This window comes from Pantherophis guttatus, chromosome 1 (genome assembly GCF_059756535.1).
Source record: "Pantherophis guttatus breed Tessera chromosome 1, ASM5975653v1, whole genome shotgun sequence".
NCBI classification, from domain to species: Eukaryota; Metazoa; Chordata; class Lepidosauria; order Squamata; family Colubridae; genus Pantherophis; species Pantherophis guttatus.
In genome coordinates, this window is record NC_142063.1 from 20,866,083 (window position 1) to 20,883,697 (window position 17,615).

At 42.2% G+C, this 17,615-nt stretch overlaps 1 protein-coding gene across 5 annotated transcripts in view; it reads right to left on the reverse strand.

Annotated features, from left to right (window-relative positions):
- Positions 1 to 17,615, reverse strand: part of PALM (paralemmin) — a 100,734-nt gene that overhangs the window by 60,323 nt on the left and 22,796 nt on the right. The window lies entirely within an intron of this gene.

The following is a 17,615-nucleotide window of genomic DNA, read 5'->3' on the forward strand; positions in this document are numbered from 1 at the left end:
TATGGTGACTTTTTCCCCCTTTGCTAAACCGGGGTGGGCATGGCCAGCGTGTGATGCATCTGGCTCATGGGCTGCGAGTTTGGCACCCCTGAACTATAGGGTATCACAGAGTAAGCATGTACCCCAATGCAGTTTCATAAATCCCATTAGGATAAGATGAATGTCTCTGTAAATCTACCCATGTTATGCAGATAATACTTATATGACAATTATAAGACCTTGTTTTGGTCCAAGGATCCTCCTTCACCTGTCTTTCATAGTCGACCTAACATTTTAAGCCTGGCAAGGTGGCTCAGTGGTTAAGATGCTGAGCTTGTCGATCAGAAAGGTCGGCAGTTTGGCGGTTCGAATCCCTAGTATAGGTCTCTTGTGTAAGCAGGGGGTTGGACTAGATTACCTCCAAGGTCCCTTCCAACTCTGTTACTGTTATTATTTTTATCATTATGATTGATGCACCCACACAAATATCTGCTAACTAGCTTCTTGGGGCTAATAGCCACATACTGGGCCTTAAACAGGGGTGAAATCTACTTACCTTCCCTATTGGTTTGGAAGTGTATGTGCTGTGCACATGTGCATGCATCATATGTGTGGGCGGACCCTCTGTGCATGCACAAACCCTTCTGTACATGCCCAGAGAGTAAAAAACAGGTTACTTCCTGGTTAAAATCAGGAAGTAACGACAACCGGGCGGGTGAATGGAGCCTCGCGCTGCTGTTGCTACCAGTTCTCCGAACCACCCGCCACCATCCCTACCGGTTCAGCCAAACCTGTCCGAACCGGTAGTATTTCACCCTGGCCTTAAACCAAACACAGACATGGCAAAATAATTATAAGCATCTTCAGAACTTCTAAGAGACTAAAGAAAAAGAGACAGCGAGAGCCGAGATCTCTATGAAAGTCAATGGGTTTGAAAAAGGCTTCAGGTGGTACTAATCTTTACTTTTAATTGATCCCCAATTATGCCAACTAATTGAGAAGGTTTTATTTATTTTATTTTTCATCTACTCAACAGTCACAACTGCCTGGGTGGACAGCTTCTTCACAATGTCTTAAGATTTTTAAGACAAAGGAAATAAAAATGTAAAACAGCGAAGGGTAATTAACAATTAAATAGCACAGGAAAGACATAAAATTTATAAAATACACTATGACAATCCCAACATAAAGCTGCACAATTTGATCAAACTGTTCCCTTTCCCATTTCCTTTTTATCTACGAGATTACAAAAAATGGGAACTAAATTATAGGAAGTCAAAAAAGTAAAAAAGATCAAGATAGGGAGGCATAACTATAAAATCAATGCCGTTTTCCTTTTCAACCTGTATTGTATGAGTGATGCACATAAAAGTGGGGGGGGGGCACCCGCCTTCTGTGGGGGCACCCGCCCTCTGGAACGAGCTACCCCCAGGAATACAACTGATCCCGGACCTCCGTACTTTCCGCCGAGCGTTAAAGACCTTCTTATTCCAGCAAGCTGGGCTGGCTTAAAATTTTAATGGGTTATTTTATGGGGAAAGGGTTTAAAAATTTAGGGAAGCCAAACTGATTTAATTCTGTTTTAATTCTTTTTAATTTTTATACTGTATGTGTTTTAAATTTTGGCTGTTCACCGCCCTGAGTCCTTCGGGAGAAGGGCGGTATACAAATTTAAATAATAAATAAATAAATTAAAAAAAAGTGGTTCAATCCTGTACTAATGGCCACACTTTTATATATATTTCTGATAAAGATGAACTTTTAGAACAGAATTGTATTTGCCTGCATTTATTTGTTAAAAGGGAGGGGGAGGGAGGAAGAAAGGGGGGTGGAGAGGGAGGGAGAGAGAAAGAGAATCACAAACATGATTGATTATGTGGAGATTTAAACCCAGGTTTTTACAAATTAAGGATTTCAAAGTTTGGACAGACAGTTTTGTCAATTTTACCTATTAATCCCTATTCACACTGGCCTAATTCAAGCTCTTTCCACACTATTCAGAGGTGGGCTGCTGCCGGTTCAGACTGGTTTGAGCAAACTGGTAGTTCCGACCACCGGCTGTGCCTGCCCACCTGCCCCAGCGCTATCCCATCCTATACTGTGTGGGTTCTAAAATTTTTTACTACCTGTTCTGTGGGTGTGGCTTATTTTGTGGGCGTGGCTTGGTGGGGGGTAATGTGACTGGGTGGGCGTGGCCAACTTTTTTTTTTAAGCATTTTTTCTACAACCTTAAGAGGTTGCAGAAAAAAATGCTTTTAACAGCTTCTGACGATCAGGCAACTCAGCTGGGATTGCCAGAGGCTTTTAAAGGCATTTTTTTTCCTACAACCTCTTCAGTTGCAGAAAAAAATGCTTTTAAAACCTCTGACGATCCCAGCTGAGCCACACAATCATCAGAGGCTTTTTTTTAAAACTTTTAAAAGCATTTTTTCAGCCGAAGAGGTTGTAGAAAAATGCTTTTAAAAGTAAAAAAAAAAAGTCTCTGATGAGGTGGGTGGGGTAAGCGAGCGGTGACTGGGCCGGGGACCAGTTCAGGAGCATGGCCATCCAATGTTATTACTGGTTCTCCGAACTACTACAAATTTTTACTACCGGTTCTTGCGAACCGGTGCGAACCGGGAGCAACCTACCACTAATCTCACTCTCTGGCTCGCTCGCCCCACCCATGTAGCCCAGCTGATTTCCATGCCTTGCCTGCTCTACTCACCGCAGCTGCCTGAGAAGGTGTGCTAGAAGCCACATGCAGGAAATCGCTGTTTGAAGCCGCGCACAAGCTGCACACTCGCATTTTCGGTTCTGCACTAGGCGAACCGGTTGTTAAATGATGTGAATCCCACCTCTGCATCCTATTTATAATGAAGTTTATGACATTTTGGAAGTTGCAGAGGGAAAATCATCCATGTGATGGTAATGAACACTGGAAAACAGACACACCTCCAAACAGGAACTTGGTCGCCTCCAGATACAACTTTCATTAGCATTCAGCATTCTGTACAACTTTATAAGTACTTATTTTTAAAGATCCGGAATCTGTCATCTTCCATTTGTATACCTTCCTGCCATTTTCCTATCTTCTCCCATTACTATACCTGTCAATCATCATTCTAGAAAAAATTTGAAAAGGAACAAAGACAGACAAGCTTAGTAGACTGGGTTAGTTCTCATCTTCGGGGGTGGACACAACTGAACTTCTGCTCGACTTACAACCACAATTGAGCCAAAAATTTCTGTTGCTAAGCACAATAGTTGTTAAGTGAATTTTACTACCTTTCTTGCCACAGTTGTTAAGTGAGTCATAGCAGTTGTTAAATTAGTTACACAGTTGTTAAGTGAATCTGACTTCCCTATTGACTTTGCTTGTCAGACGGTCGCCAAAGGTGATCTCATGATCCCGGGACACTGCAGCCGTCATAATTATGAGTCAGTTGCCAAAAGCTTCTGAATTTTGATCACATGACCAAGAGGATGCTACAATAGGTTGGAAGCGTGAAAAACGGTTGTAAGTCACTTTTTCCAGTGCCCTTGTAACTTTGAACAGTCACTAAATGAACTGTTGTAAGCCAAGGATTACAAGAGAGAATTGTTTGCAGGAATGTTGTACGTTGGGAAGCCTTTCAAGCAAGAAGGGTGGAATCAAAAATTCTGTGTCAACAAAGCAAAGTTGAAGGATTCTCATGAAGGAGCAAAAGACATATCTAGCCCTGATCACTCATGCATCACTTTGCTGTCACCCCTTAAAGAATATGAAAGGCATTGCTTAGTAAAAAACTAAATCTTAGTAAATCTTAGGAAAATCTAAAACTTAATAAAACTTAGTAAAACTAAATCTTAGTAAATCTCAACCAACAAATGCTTTGTCTTACACATTGGCAAAAAAAAAAAAAAAATCAGAACACACAATACAAGCTGGGTGGATATGACCTCATAGAAGACCCTCACTCTGTCAAGGACCTAGGAGTACTCATCTCAAACAATCTAAGCCCCAGAGCTCACTGTAACAGCATTGCCAAAAAGGCATTAAGAGTTGTTAACCTAATCTTGCGAAGCTTCTTCTCTGGTAACATCAAATTGTTAACTAGGGCATACGAAACCTTTGCCAGACCAATTCTTGAATACAGCTCATCTGTCTGGAACCCGCACTGCATATCCTGATCTCTTCCCTTTTTAAATACGTAAATTTTAATCTGTTTTTAAATTATTGGGGTATTTTAATTTGTCTGGGCCAAATAATTTAATTTGATTTTTATCGGGTTTTTAAATTTTGTGTATTTATGTATTTTATTGTTGGCTGTTCACCGCCCTGAGTCCTTCGGGAGTAGGGCGGTATACAAATCAAATAAACTAAACTAAACAAGAAGAGTCCTCCATTCCTCTACCCGCAATAAAATACCTTATGCCACCAGACTTGAAATCTTGGGCTTAGACAACTTAGAACTACGCCGACTTCATAGGTATGACCTAAGCGTAGTACATAAAATTATCTGCCACAACATCCTACCTGTCAATGATTACTTAAGCTTCAACCACAACAATACACGAGCAAATAATAGATACAAACTCAAGGTAAACCGCTCCAAACTCGATTGCAGAAAATACGACTTCAGCAACAGAGTGGTCAATGCCTGGAATGCACTACCTGACTCTGTGGTTTCTTCCCCAAACCCCCAAAACTTTAACCTTAAACTGTCTACTGTTGGCCTCACCCCATTCCTAAGAGGTCTGTAAGGGGCGTGCATAAGTGCACCTACGTGCCTACCGTCCCTGTCCTACTGTCCCTATTTATTCGTATCCATTTCCTGTATTTATAATCATGTTTATACTTATATTATCTTATAAATGCTTGACAAAAATAAAAATAAATAAAAATAAATAAAATAAACAATAAAGACATTATGTGTCCGTCTACAGTTAAACAGCTTCTACAGCTATGCGCAAGAGTATTGCAGAGATGTGGGGGAGGGGAGGTGTTTCTTTGAGGGGGCACAGATGGTGCATCAAAACTCACTGGACGCAACAGACAGACACTTAATGGCCATTTCCTTCCTCACCTTCTGACCCCATCTTCCCTCCTTTCTGCACATTTTTTTTTGTTGTTGTTGCTAAAAACAGGCACTTCCTTCTCAGTGCTCTTGGGGTTTTTGGCCTTTGTATTGTTCTGGAGGGTGGGGAAGCCTCCTCTTGTGCCAGAAGGATAGCCAAAAAAAAAAGGAGGAAAAAAAAAAACCCTGGCCTGCTTCTCCACTTTAAAACAAGCACAGATGCATGGGAAAATGAGCAAGGATGAAGAATTTTGCACGCTGGGGTGAATGGGATCATCTATTCCTAGTTCCTTCAATTGTTTGTCTAGTTAGGGCTACTTGAGCTGGGCTGCCAAAATCCAAATGAACAAGAGATGGGAGATACGAGTCTCTTGTTTCTTTTTGCTGCCATCCAAGGGTGAAATCCAGCAGGTTTTGACAGGTTCTGGAGAACCGGTAGTGGAAATTTTGAGTAGTTCAGAGAACCGGTAGCAAAAATTTTAAGTACTTCGGAGCAGTGGTGAAATGTAAAATGTATTACTACCGGTTCTGTGAGCGTGGCTTGGTGTGTGTGTGTGGGGTAATATGACTGAGTGGGCATGGCCAACTTTTTTTTTTTTTTACTTTTAAAACCATTTTTTCTACAACCTCTTCAGCTGAAGAGGTTGTAAAAAAATGCTTTTAAAAGCCTCTGATGATCCCAGCTGACTTGCCTGATCGGCAGAGGCTATTTTTCCTTTTAAAAACATTTTTTTCTATCACCTCTTTGGCCGAAGAGGTTGTAGAAAAAATGCTTTTAAAAGCCTCTGATGATCCCAGCTGAGCCGCGCGATCATCAGAGGCTATTTTTTTTACTGTTAAAAGCATTTTTTCGGGCAAAGAGGTTGTAGAAAAAATGCTTTTAAAAAAAAAAGCCTCTGATGATTGCGTGGCTCAGCTGGGCAATGGGGGGAGAGCAGGGATTTTTGCTACCGGTTCTCCGAACCACCCACCTCTATCACTACCGGATCAGGTGATCCGGTTCAAACCGGGAGCATTTCACCCCTGCTTTGGAGAACCGGCAAATACCACCTCTGGCTGGCCCCAGAGTGGGGTGGGAATGGAGATTTTGCAATATCTTTCCCCCAGGAGTGGGGAGGGAATGGGGATTTTGCAGCATCCTTCCCCTGCCATTCCCACCAAGCCACGCCCATCAAGCCGCACCACGCCCACCAAGCGACGCCCACAGAACCGGTAGTAAAAAAAATTGGATTTCACCACTGCTGCCATCTAATGGTTCTCTGGGTTTTTCTAGATATAAGGCCTGTGTAGCCTTATTGTGAGTGGCAGTTATCGAAGCTGGCAACTGGAGATGCTAATACCAGGCATGGACCATTGGGAAACATTCTGAGTTTTGGTGGCCACTGAAGGGAAGCCTAAGTCAAAAATATCATCTCAAGTTGCCCAATTTTGTGCTATCGTTCGTACAACATAGCACACCATTAATTAAGTTTGGATACTCATTTTGTACTTTTTATATTCTTTTTATTTTAGTAGATTATATATTGTATATTTTTATTTATTTTAATGACATCTGCACCTCTGTAACTGTCTGGTTTGGCTCTGCAACCCAACAAGACAGACACAGACTTCAGAGGATAATTAGAACTGCAGAAAAAACAATTGCTACCAACCTGCCTTCCATTGAGGACCTGTATCCTGCATGAGTCAAAAAGAGGGCTGTGAAAATATTTACAGACCCCTCACATCCTGGACATAAATTGATTCAACTCCTACTCTCAAAACGATGCTATAGAGCACTGCACACCAGAACAACTAGACACAAGGACATTTTTTCCCTGAACGCCATCACTCTGCTAAACAAATAATTCCCTCAACCCTGTCAAACTGTTCCCTAAGGCTGCATTACTATTACTATTAGTCTTCTCATCCTTCCTCCCACTTATGACTGCATGACTGTAACTTTGTTGCTTGAATCCTTACGATTTATATTGATATTGTTTCCTAGTATGATTTGATTGCTTATTTGTACCCTATGACTATCATTAAGTGTTGTATCTTATGATTCTTGACTGTATCTTGTCTTTTTATGTACATTGAGAGCATATGCACCAAAGACAAATTCCTTGTGTGTGCAATCACACTTGGCCAATAAAGAATTCTATTCTATTCTATTCTATTCTATTCTATTCTATTCTATTCTATTCTATTCTATTCTATTCTATTCTATTCTATTCTATTCTTTTTAGATCCTATTAGTGTATTATGATTCTCTCTCTCTCTCTCCCTCCCTCCCTCCCTCTCTCACACACACACGTTAGTTTCCTGATAGTCTTCAAGGGTAGCCCCAGGTAAATTGAATTGCAGTAATCCAGACACAAGGAAACAAAGGCATCTTCAGAAAAACCTGAAGCCATGGTGATTGGAAATTCTAGGAGTTTAATATATCATAAGGCAGAGGTGGGCAACTAGGGCAACTTTGCAACCTGCGGACTTCAACTCCTAGAATGGCTCACTTAGGAATTCTGGGAGTTGAAGTCCACGGTTGTAAAGTTGCCATAGTTCCCCAACCCTGCCCTAAGGGCACCATTTTGGAGAAGATAAGATTTAAAATATTTAAAATATTTCTAGGCCATAGTAAAACAAGGTAGGTTCTTAAGGAGGGGGAAAGGCCACACTTCAAGCTCATGGGAATCTACCTTTTTATTTTTTAACTACAGGTAGTCCTTAACGTATGGCCACAATTGAGCCCATAATTTATGTTATTAAGTGAAACATTTGTTAAGTGACTTTTGCCCCATTTTGTGACCTTTCTTGCCACAGTTGTTAAGTGAATTATTATAGCTGATAATAAGTTAGTAACCCGGTTGTTAAGTGAACCTGGCTTCCCCATTGACTTTGCTTGTCAGAAGGTCACCAAAGGTGTTAACGACACAGCAACAGTCATAAGTACGAACCAATTGCCAAGCATTTGAATTTTGATCACATGATCATGGGAATGCTGCCAAGGTGATAACTGTGAAAAACAGTCATAAGTCACTTTTTCAATGCCATTGTAACTTCGAACTGTCACTAAATCAGCTGTTGTAACTTGAGGACAACCTGTATAGCTCTGGGATCCATCTGAGGCATTAAATAGAATAACAGAGTTGGACGGGACCTTGGAGGTCTTCTAATCCAACCCATGCTTAGGCAGGAAACCCTACACCACTTCAGACAAATGGTTATCCAACATCTTCTTAAAAACTTCCAGTGTTGGAACATTCACAACTTCTGGAGGCAAGTTGTTCCACTGATTAATTGTTCTAACTGTTAGGAAATTTCTCCTTAGTTCTAAGTTGCTTCTCTCCTTGATTAGTTTCCACCCATTGCTTCTTGTCCTATCCTCAGGTGCTTTGGAGAATAGCTTGACTCCCTCTTCTTTGTGGCAGCCCCTGAGATATTGGAACACTGCTATCATGTCTCCCCTAGTCCTTCTTTTCATTAAACTAGACATACTCAGTTCCTGCAATCGTTCTTCATATGTTTTAGCCTCCAGGCCCCTAATCATCTTTGTTGCTCTTCTCTGCATGCTTTCTAGTCTCCACATCTTTTTTACATTGTGGCGACCAAAACTGGATGAAGTATTGCAAGTGTGGCCTTACTAAGGCATACCAAAATGGTATTAACACTTCACGTGATCTTGATTCTATCCTTCTGTTTATGCAGCCTAGAACTGTGGTGGCTTTTTTTGGCAGCTGCTGAACACAGCTGGCTCATATTTAAATGGTTGTCCACTAGGACTCCAAGATCCTTCTCACAGTTACTACTACTGAGCGAGGTACAACATATACGGTACCTGTGCATGCATACAGGGACATCCCCAAGATCGTAAGAGTCACGATAGTGACCAGGACTGCCACTTCAATCGTTCTGATTCTATTCCCATGCATGCCCCTGTAGGCATCTCTCTTTCTCTCTGCTTTTTTCCTCTAGCAATGCACATGCACACACAAAGCACAGAAACACAGGTGCGCGTGCATGCACACAGACACAGACACAGACACAGACACACACAATGGAAGGATTCTAAGGCCAGGCATTTATATTCAACAGTAGAACCAAAGGGATCTTAAGAGCCTTTCCACAGAAGAATGCTTTGCCAATTCTTCACTCTAGACCTGTAATTGATAGAGCTTGAGGGAAGGGGGGTGTTATTGTCCTCTGTTAGGGAAAATAGCATCAGGCGGGCAAGGCAAGGAATGCCCTGTGTGGTTCATGAAATTTGCGGAAGGCCACCCTGATAGAATTAAATGCTTCTATAGATTTTCTTCTCACTGCTGAGGTCATCTAAGTAGAAACCTCAAATTAACGCCTGTATTCAAAACAGGCTCCTGGGATTGAATTCAATATACCGCTTTTTCCCTATGGCAGAGGTGGGGAACTATGGCCCTTTTATGAGTTGTGGACTTCAACTCCCAGAATTCCTGAGCCAGCTGGCTCAGGAATTCTGGGAGTTGAGGTCCACAACTCATAAAAGGCCTATAGTTCCCCACCTCTGCCTTAGGGTGAATGGATCTCATGCTTGCCAATGTTCTAAAAAGAGAAATAAAGACATTGTAATTTCAGCACCCTTTGCACAGCCCCCAATCCGTTATCTTTTGCTCCTGTTCCCAAAAGACGGATTCTCAGGTTATAATGGGATGGTCTTTGTCTAGATGCAACCAAGTGAAATGGCCACATCATTATTTCTTTATTGTTTCTTTGTTATGTTTATGTCCAGAATGCAGGTCAGCAATAGGAAAGGTTTCAAAGAGCCACATCCCAATTTTGATGGGACCAAGTTGGTAGTGATGATGGTGACGAAGGAGGAAGAAATACAGGCAGTCCTTGACTTACAACGATTTGTTCAAGGACTGTTTGAAGGTGTTTTTTTTTAATATTAAGTTTTTTTATTTTTTATTTTTCCAATATAAACATACATGTTTTGTGGACGGTACATTGATTGGATCAGGTCTTTTTTATACAACGTTAACAATAATACAAATAGTATGTAGAATTCTAATCTTCCAACTTCAAACAATACTAGTCTCATTTCATATTCCTTTTACATTTTCCCTTTAATTCATTTAAGCATAAATAACATTTCTTTGCACCCTGTGTTTATTATCCCTTAGTAAATGTTGTCATTCAATATTTTAAAAATCACTCATTATTCCACCATAACATCAATATTCCAAATGTATCGGATTACAAATAACACCAATTATTAACAATATTCAATCCATCACGGGAGTATATCTCAAAGTCCCAACCATTTCTAATCCTTAATATTTTAAATTCATAATTTCTTTTAACACACTGTTAATATTAGTACTTCAGTTAAATTGTCTAGTCTTAAATTACATCTACTAACCTAAAATTTATTGGGGTTTTGGTGTTTTCCCATTTTATTAATATATTTTCTCATTATCCATCATTTATTTTTATTTTATTTATTATTAAATTTGTATACCGCCCTACTCCCGAAGGACTCAGGGCGGTGAACAGCCATAAATAAAACATATAGATACAAAATTTAAAATAGAAATAAAACTAATTAAATAAATTTGGCTGAGACATTTTAAAACCCCAATAAATTAAAACCAAATTTAAAATTCCATTTAAAAGAGGAAAAGTTTAGGTCAGGCCAGCTTGATGGAATAAAAACGTCTTAAGCGCGCAACGGAAGGTACGCAGATCCGGAATCCTCCATATCTCCGGGGGGAGCTCGTTCCAGATCGTAGGTGCCCCCACAGAGAAGGCTCTCCCCCTGGGGGCCGCCAGTCGACATTGTTTGGCCGACGGCACCCGGAGAAGCCCCTCTCTATGGGAGCGTACTGGTCGGTGGGAGGCTATTGGTGGCAGCAGGCGGTCCCGTAAATAGCCAGGGCCTAAGCCATGGAGCGCTCTGAAGGTGATAACCAAGACCTTGAAGCGCACTCGGAAGACCACCGGGAACCAGTGCAGCTCACGCAGGAGAGGCGTTACATGGGAGCGCCACGTCGCTCCCATCACTACCCGCGCGGCCGCACTCTGCGCCAGTTGGAGCCTCCGAGTGCTCCTCAAGGGGAGCCCCATGTAGAGAGCGTTACAATAGTCCAGATGAGAGGTGACGAGGGCATGAGTGACCGTGCGTAACGAGTCCCGATCCAGAAAGGGACGCAACTGGCGAATCAGGCGGACCTAATGAAAAATCCTCCATCTCTTAGTCTTTCTAAAATTCCATCGTTTATTGGTTTTTTGGTCAATCTTTTCTCTCTCTCTCTTGGAATCTTTTATCTCTTTTTAATTTTTTTGTGTCTGTGTCTACTAAACTTACCCTTCTGGGTGCCTTTTGCCTCTTTCTGCTACATTTTTTAAACACCCATCCACAAAATTTCCTTTTGTTTTTGTTTTTTAAAGGGGTTTTTCTCTCTTCTCTCTGTACTCTTATAAATTATGATGTTATATATTTGTCTTCTACTACTTAGTCTCTTCTCTTTGTTCCTAACTTCTTGCTTCTCATTTTTATTATCCTCTTCCCCTGCTTTTTCTAGTTCTCATCTACTTCTTGAATATCGTGTTCCTCTTTTCCCACCAATTGTTGAGTAGTTTCTATGTTAATTTCTGTATCTTTAAACAATTCCTTTGTCTCTTTGTCATTTCTTAAGGATTCACACAGACTTTTTAACAATATTTCTTCATACATCTCTAGCTCCATTTATTATGAAATAAAATGTGGGGTATTGAAGATATAACTATGGATTGATGTAACTTGAATAAATAGAAGTTTCTTAAATATTGAGATATTGGAATAATAGAAATATACTTTTTATAAGGGACTGTTTGAAGTTACAACAACGCTGAAACAAGGGACTTATGACCGGTTTTCACATTTACAACTGTTGCAGCATCTCAATGCCTTATTCTACTGCACCAAAGGAATCAGAAGTCAATCCCTTTTCCTTCTTTTTTTTCCTTGCTTTCCCTGACTATCCCCTTCCCTTTTCCCTTCCCTAATTTTCCTACTACAGTATTTACATTTGTATTTTCTTTGTATGCTATATCATAAACTAATAAAAAATCATTTTAAACAAACTGTGGCAGCAACTCCATGGTCATGTGATTAAAATCCAGCCGCTTGGCAACTGGCTCATATTTATGACGTAGGCAGTGTCCCAGGGTCACACAATCCCCTTCTGCGACTTTCTGACAAGGTCCAGAATGGGGTAGTATTGGAGTGATGGGCATGTCTCAGTATGCCAAGGCTACAGCCCTAATCTAGGAGTTTCATAGGTATTTCTCATTTAGCAACTGCCTCATTTAGTGTCCATTTGCAGGGACCTTGGAGGTTTTCTAGTCCAACCCCTTGCTCAAGCAGCAACCCCATACCATTTCATACAAAAGTTTGTCCAATCTCTTCTTAAAAACTAAGGAGATGCTCTAGTGTTGGAACACACAGCTTTGCTTAATGACTAAATTTCAGCCTGAACTGTGGTCAGTAAATCAGGACTACCCATACTGACTTCCAGTAGGTTTCTGGATACATTTTTGAGGTATTGGTTATCACCCATAATGCCCTTAATGGAATAGGACTGTTCAGTCCCCTATTAATTCTTTGCTTTCCACTAAATTCCCACTAAATGACAGAATTGGTATGTTCCTGACATCTTCTATCAAGCAATGCCATTTGATAGACTCCACAATAATGACCATTCCATCACAGCTCTTGTCCTACGAAACAATCACCTGCCACACACACCTACGCAAATTCGGGTGGCCCCACCCCTTTGGACTTTTGAAAGGTGCTAAAGACTTGGCTATTCCTGAGAGAATTGGGCCGGAGCAGGGGTGTCAAACTCGATTTCATTGAGGGCCGCAACAGGGTTGTGTTTGACCTCCGGGGGCAGGGATGGGCATTGCCAGAGTGGGTGTGACCAGCTCAATGTCACTCGTGTCGGGGGCACCTGTGGTGGCACAAGTGCTCTGCCAGCGAAAACGGGCTCCGGAGCTCCGTTGCGACAGCCTCCTGCAACCCTCCGCCAGAGAAAATGGAGCTCGGGAGGGCTGCATGCGGCCCTCCCAAGCTCTGTTTCACTGGCAGAAGCATCGTGGGCCAGTCCTTCACTGTTTTCAGAGTGGCTCTTTGGGCCAGATCTAAGTACCCTGCGGGCCAGATCTGCCCCCGGGGTCTTCAGTTTGAGCTCGAGTTTTAATGGAGAGATGTTTTATGGACATATTTCATAGAAGAAAGTAGGATGGCAATATTTTAAAATGCAACTGAACAAGCAGAATCAAACAGACGTAGACAGAGGTGTGCGTCACATACCGTAACAACCGGTTCAGCCAGCACCAGAAATGTGAGCGCACGCCATCCACACATGGGTGCAGTGTCACAAAACATGGGCATTCGCTCACGCGCGCCGTCCACACATGCATTCAGTGTCACAAAACACGGGAATTCGCTCTCTCGCGCAGTCCTCATATGCATCAAACAACATAACGATATAGGATCGGATTGCGCCCGGGCAGGTGGGTGGACCCATCTGCGGTTTGCAACTACCGGTTCACTTGAACCGGTCTAAACCGGCAGCAGCTCACCACTGGATGTAGACTGAATTTGCAATTTTCTGGCAGCTTCCTCTCCCCTCCTTCCCTGTTATTCCCACAACTTTGACCATTTGTTTCTACTACATAAATATAAAATCATCAGCAGCAAAAACAAAATTGTAATTCGTACCTTATCTGGCATCTGCCAGACTTATACCAAAAATAACAACATTCCATCACACATTTCTCTGCTCGGTTTCTAGCTATTTTTCAAGCAAGCAAAGTCCTGAGATCTTTCTGTGTAAAGTGATACGGTAGAACAAGCCCTCAACTGCAGATAAGAGGCCATTTCCTTTGGCCAAAACTGGCTGCAAAAGGACCAGGCCTTCAGCAACAAGAAGAAAATAAATCGTTCATTAATCAAACGTCTGCATGCCCAGAAGCTTCCTAAAAGTGAACAAAAAAATCATTGGAATCTGGGAGGAATATGGTACAGGCAGTCCTCGAATTATCAACCATTTGTTTAGTGACCGTTCAAAGTTACAACCGCACTGAAAAAACGCTTATTACAATTAGGACTGTTGGAGCATTCTGATGATCATGTGATCAAAATTTGGATGCTTGGCAGCAGGCACGTATTTATGACATTTGCAGTGTCCTGGGGTTATTTGATCATCTTTTGTGACTGTAGGAAGTTAAAGCCCACCCCTCTCCTAGGAAATGAAATATTTTAGGGAATATTAAAAGGGCAGAATATTTCCCCTAAAAGGGAGGCAGAAACTCAGCCCCCCCCACCTTTGTTAATGGGCCATTAAGGCCTGGGCCAATCTGTTCTACATAACAAAGATCTACCTCCTTCAGGCAGAGTCATTTAATTGCCCTTCGATGCATCACCCAGCAAGATTCAACCAAACTTAATACACAGACAACCTAAAAAGCTAGCCATGACCTCTGACAGCAACCAATCAGGATATTCTTCCTGTGCCCCAGGAAGTTCAAAGCCAGAGAGGGTATAAAACCCAGGGACTCTCAGCATCTCTTCCTTTTTTTTCCCACTCAAGATCTCCAAGCCATGTGATCCTGTTCATCAATAAATAGTGTTTCCAAGCAACTTCCATGAATCCAGTGTCTTTTTCCCCACTTGGAACTGAACCCAGAAGGATATTTCTTCCAACATGACCTTCTGACAAGCAAAGTCAATGGGAAAGTCAGATTCGTTTAACAACCGGGTTACTAACTTAACAACTGTAATGATTCACATTACACAACGGTGGCAAGAAAGGCCGTAAAATGGGGCAAAACTCACTTAACAACTGTTTTGCTGAACAACAGAAATTTTGGACTCGGTTGCGGTTATAAGTCAAGGACTCCCTGTAAAGCAGTTCAAGAAAGCCAATAGATTTCAGCTTTGGAGTCTTCTCTGAAACTCAGCAAGGTTGGGTCTCATAGTAAGCGAAGTCCTGGCTTTGGATTTAAGATAAGGAACAATGAATTTAACTTATAAAAAAAAAATCAGATTTTGGCTGAACATCAAGAAATAACAGTAAGAACTGTTCAACAATAGAACTGCCTGCCTTGGCAGGTGAGACATATGGATAGTGTGGAAACAGAGATTGGATGGCCATTTTTCAGGTTGCAGTAATAGTACTGGATTCCTGCCCTAGGCAGGGAGATGGACTAGATCAGGGTGTCAAACTCATGGCGGTATCATATGACATATTGGGACTTTTTCCCCCTTTGCTAAACAGGGCATGGGCATGGCCAGCGTGTGATACATCTGGCCCATGGGCCAGGAGTTTGACAGACCTGGACTAGATTATTGCTCCCCAAACCTGGGTAAATTATCTAAAATTGGATAAAAGTGTTTTTTCTTTGGGTAACGACACCTGAACCCACCACCCATCACAACAGAGATATTTAAGTTGACTTAAAGATTGCTATGTGAACTAACATATATTGGAAAATCTCCAAAAATATTCCTACTAAGCCAAAAAATGGATGAACTTACCCATGGCAATTTGTTGAAATTACATAAATTACACGCCTGGCTGAGGAATTCTGGGAGTTGAAGTCCACAAGTCTTAAAATTGCCAAGTTTGGAACCCCCCCCCCCCGGAGTAGATGATTTCCAAGACCCTTTCCAAGCTTTCTATTATGTGATTCCAGATGTGCAGGTGGGGGGGAACATAGCACCTGTCTAAAATTATTTTAAACAACCACATCCCTCTTCCAAGACATCATTCAACCTCTGAAGAAAAAAATATGGCTACTTTAAAGGGATGTATCCTGTTGTACAATTAGGAACACAAATGCTCCAAAACACTTTTTCTGATTACTTTCTGAAGCTCAGCTCCAGTTAGTACTGGGGTGATATTTCTGCAGGAAATTCCAGAACTGTAGGCCAGACATGAAGGTGGAAAACATTCCAGAATAGGACAATGCCAAAGTACTTCTGCATTGAGATCTGGAAAACATCATGGATGTGTCCATGTAGCAATCAGGAAGGTCTCGACTTTATTTCCAGAGTTATGCTGCAGGACAGTGCTCTGGAACAAGTTAGTGGTCGTAGGAAAAAAATTGTGGCCACTGGCAAATATAAGTTCTATCTTTCTAAAGCAAAAAATATATATAAAGGGAAAGAGAGTGAGCTAATTAGAACATTTGCTATTGAGAAACAAGCTCAGAGAGAGCCGCATCCTACTTTTGGGCCTCCAGTTATGATAAATGGGCTTGGCTCGGTGTTCTCTAGCTGGATTCTTCTGAAGCTGTTTTGTTTTGCCCAAGTTTCTGTGGAGTCTGGCAATGACATTTAGAAATGAGCAGAGCTACCCCTGGCTGGTCTTTTGAAAATCATCATCATCATCATCATCATCTCCTCATCAACACCACCATCTATAAAATTTCTATGCTGCCCGATTCCCAGCAACTTCAGGCAGTTTTATCGCCAAGTGGCTTCGTTTTATTCGTCTCCCTGGAAGGCAGCAGCAGCAGCAGCAGCAACACTTGGGAGTCATGTGAAATGAACAATCACACACGCACCCATCTCGCATCCTGTTAGTCACACTTGGCACCTTATTTTACTGTTCCAGAGTTACTGCGTGAGCGACACCAAACAAAATCCGTCAGCAGTTTAGAATGTACACACCAAGCATCTCCGCGAAGGTTTTGTTCCAACGCTGTGATTGTTTTTTCCACTGAACTTTGCCTGGTTGAGATCATGGAAGGCCCATCATTGCCAGACGTCTTCTGGCATTCTCAGGGAGGTTCCCGTTCGCTGACCGCCACCTTTTTTAGCAGGTGGGGTTTTTTTGTGTGTGTGTATGTGTGTGTGTGTGTGTGTGTGTGTAAAATATAAAAAATGCTGGTGAGGTAGAAAACTTTCTCCCCATCTCCTCTCCATCCACCCACTTTATGCTCCACACGTCAACATCTTTCACAGAAGGGGGTTGTGAAAATTTATTTCGAGCCAGTGACTTTGGAGCATTCCAGCCCAAGCAGGGGAAAGAAAACAACGCAAGAAATGGCTTTTTGCTGTGTGAAGGAAGTCAGTGGTGGGCTGGAAAAGAAGGTTGAAGAATCGTTTCTGTTTAGGGGCAGGGGTGGGATTGAAAAATGTTAGCAACCGGTTCTCTGCCCAGTTGCTGAGTAGGCGTGGCCATGGGGAATGTGGCCTAGTTGGCTTCCTGCACCACGGCGGGGAGGGGGCGTTTTCACCCTCCCCAGGCTCCGGAGGCTTTCCTCGAGCCTCCAGGAGGGCGAAAACGGCCTCCCGTGGGCTCTGGAGACCCTCTGGAGGTCAGAAACAGGCCTATTTCCGGACTTCCGGTAGGCCTGTTTTTCACCCTCCCAGAGCCTCCATGCGGGCATCCAAAACAGGCTGCGTGGAGACTCCTGGGAGGGAAGGGGCGGGGTGGGCGGGGTCAGCCAGTCCTTGCAACTACCGATTCAGCAAACCAGATTAAAATTAACATCCGGTTTGCCTGAACTGGTCTGAACCAGCTGAATCCCACCCCTGCTTAGGGGAAATAGCGAGAGAGTACCTAACTCAGTGTGAGCTGCAGAAAATTT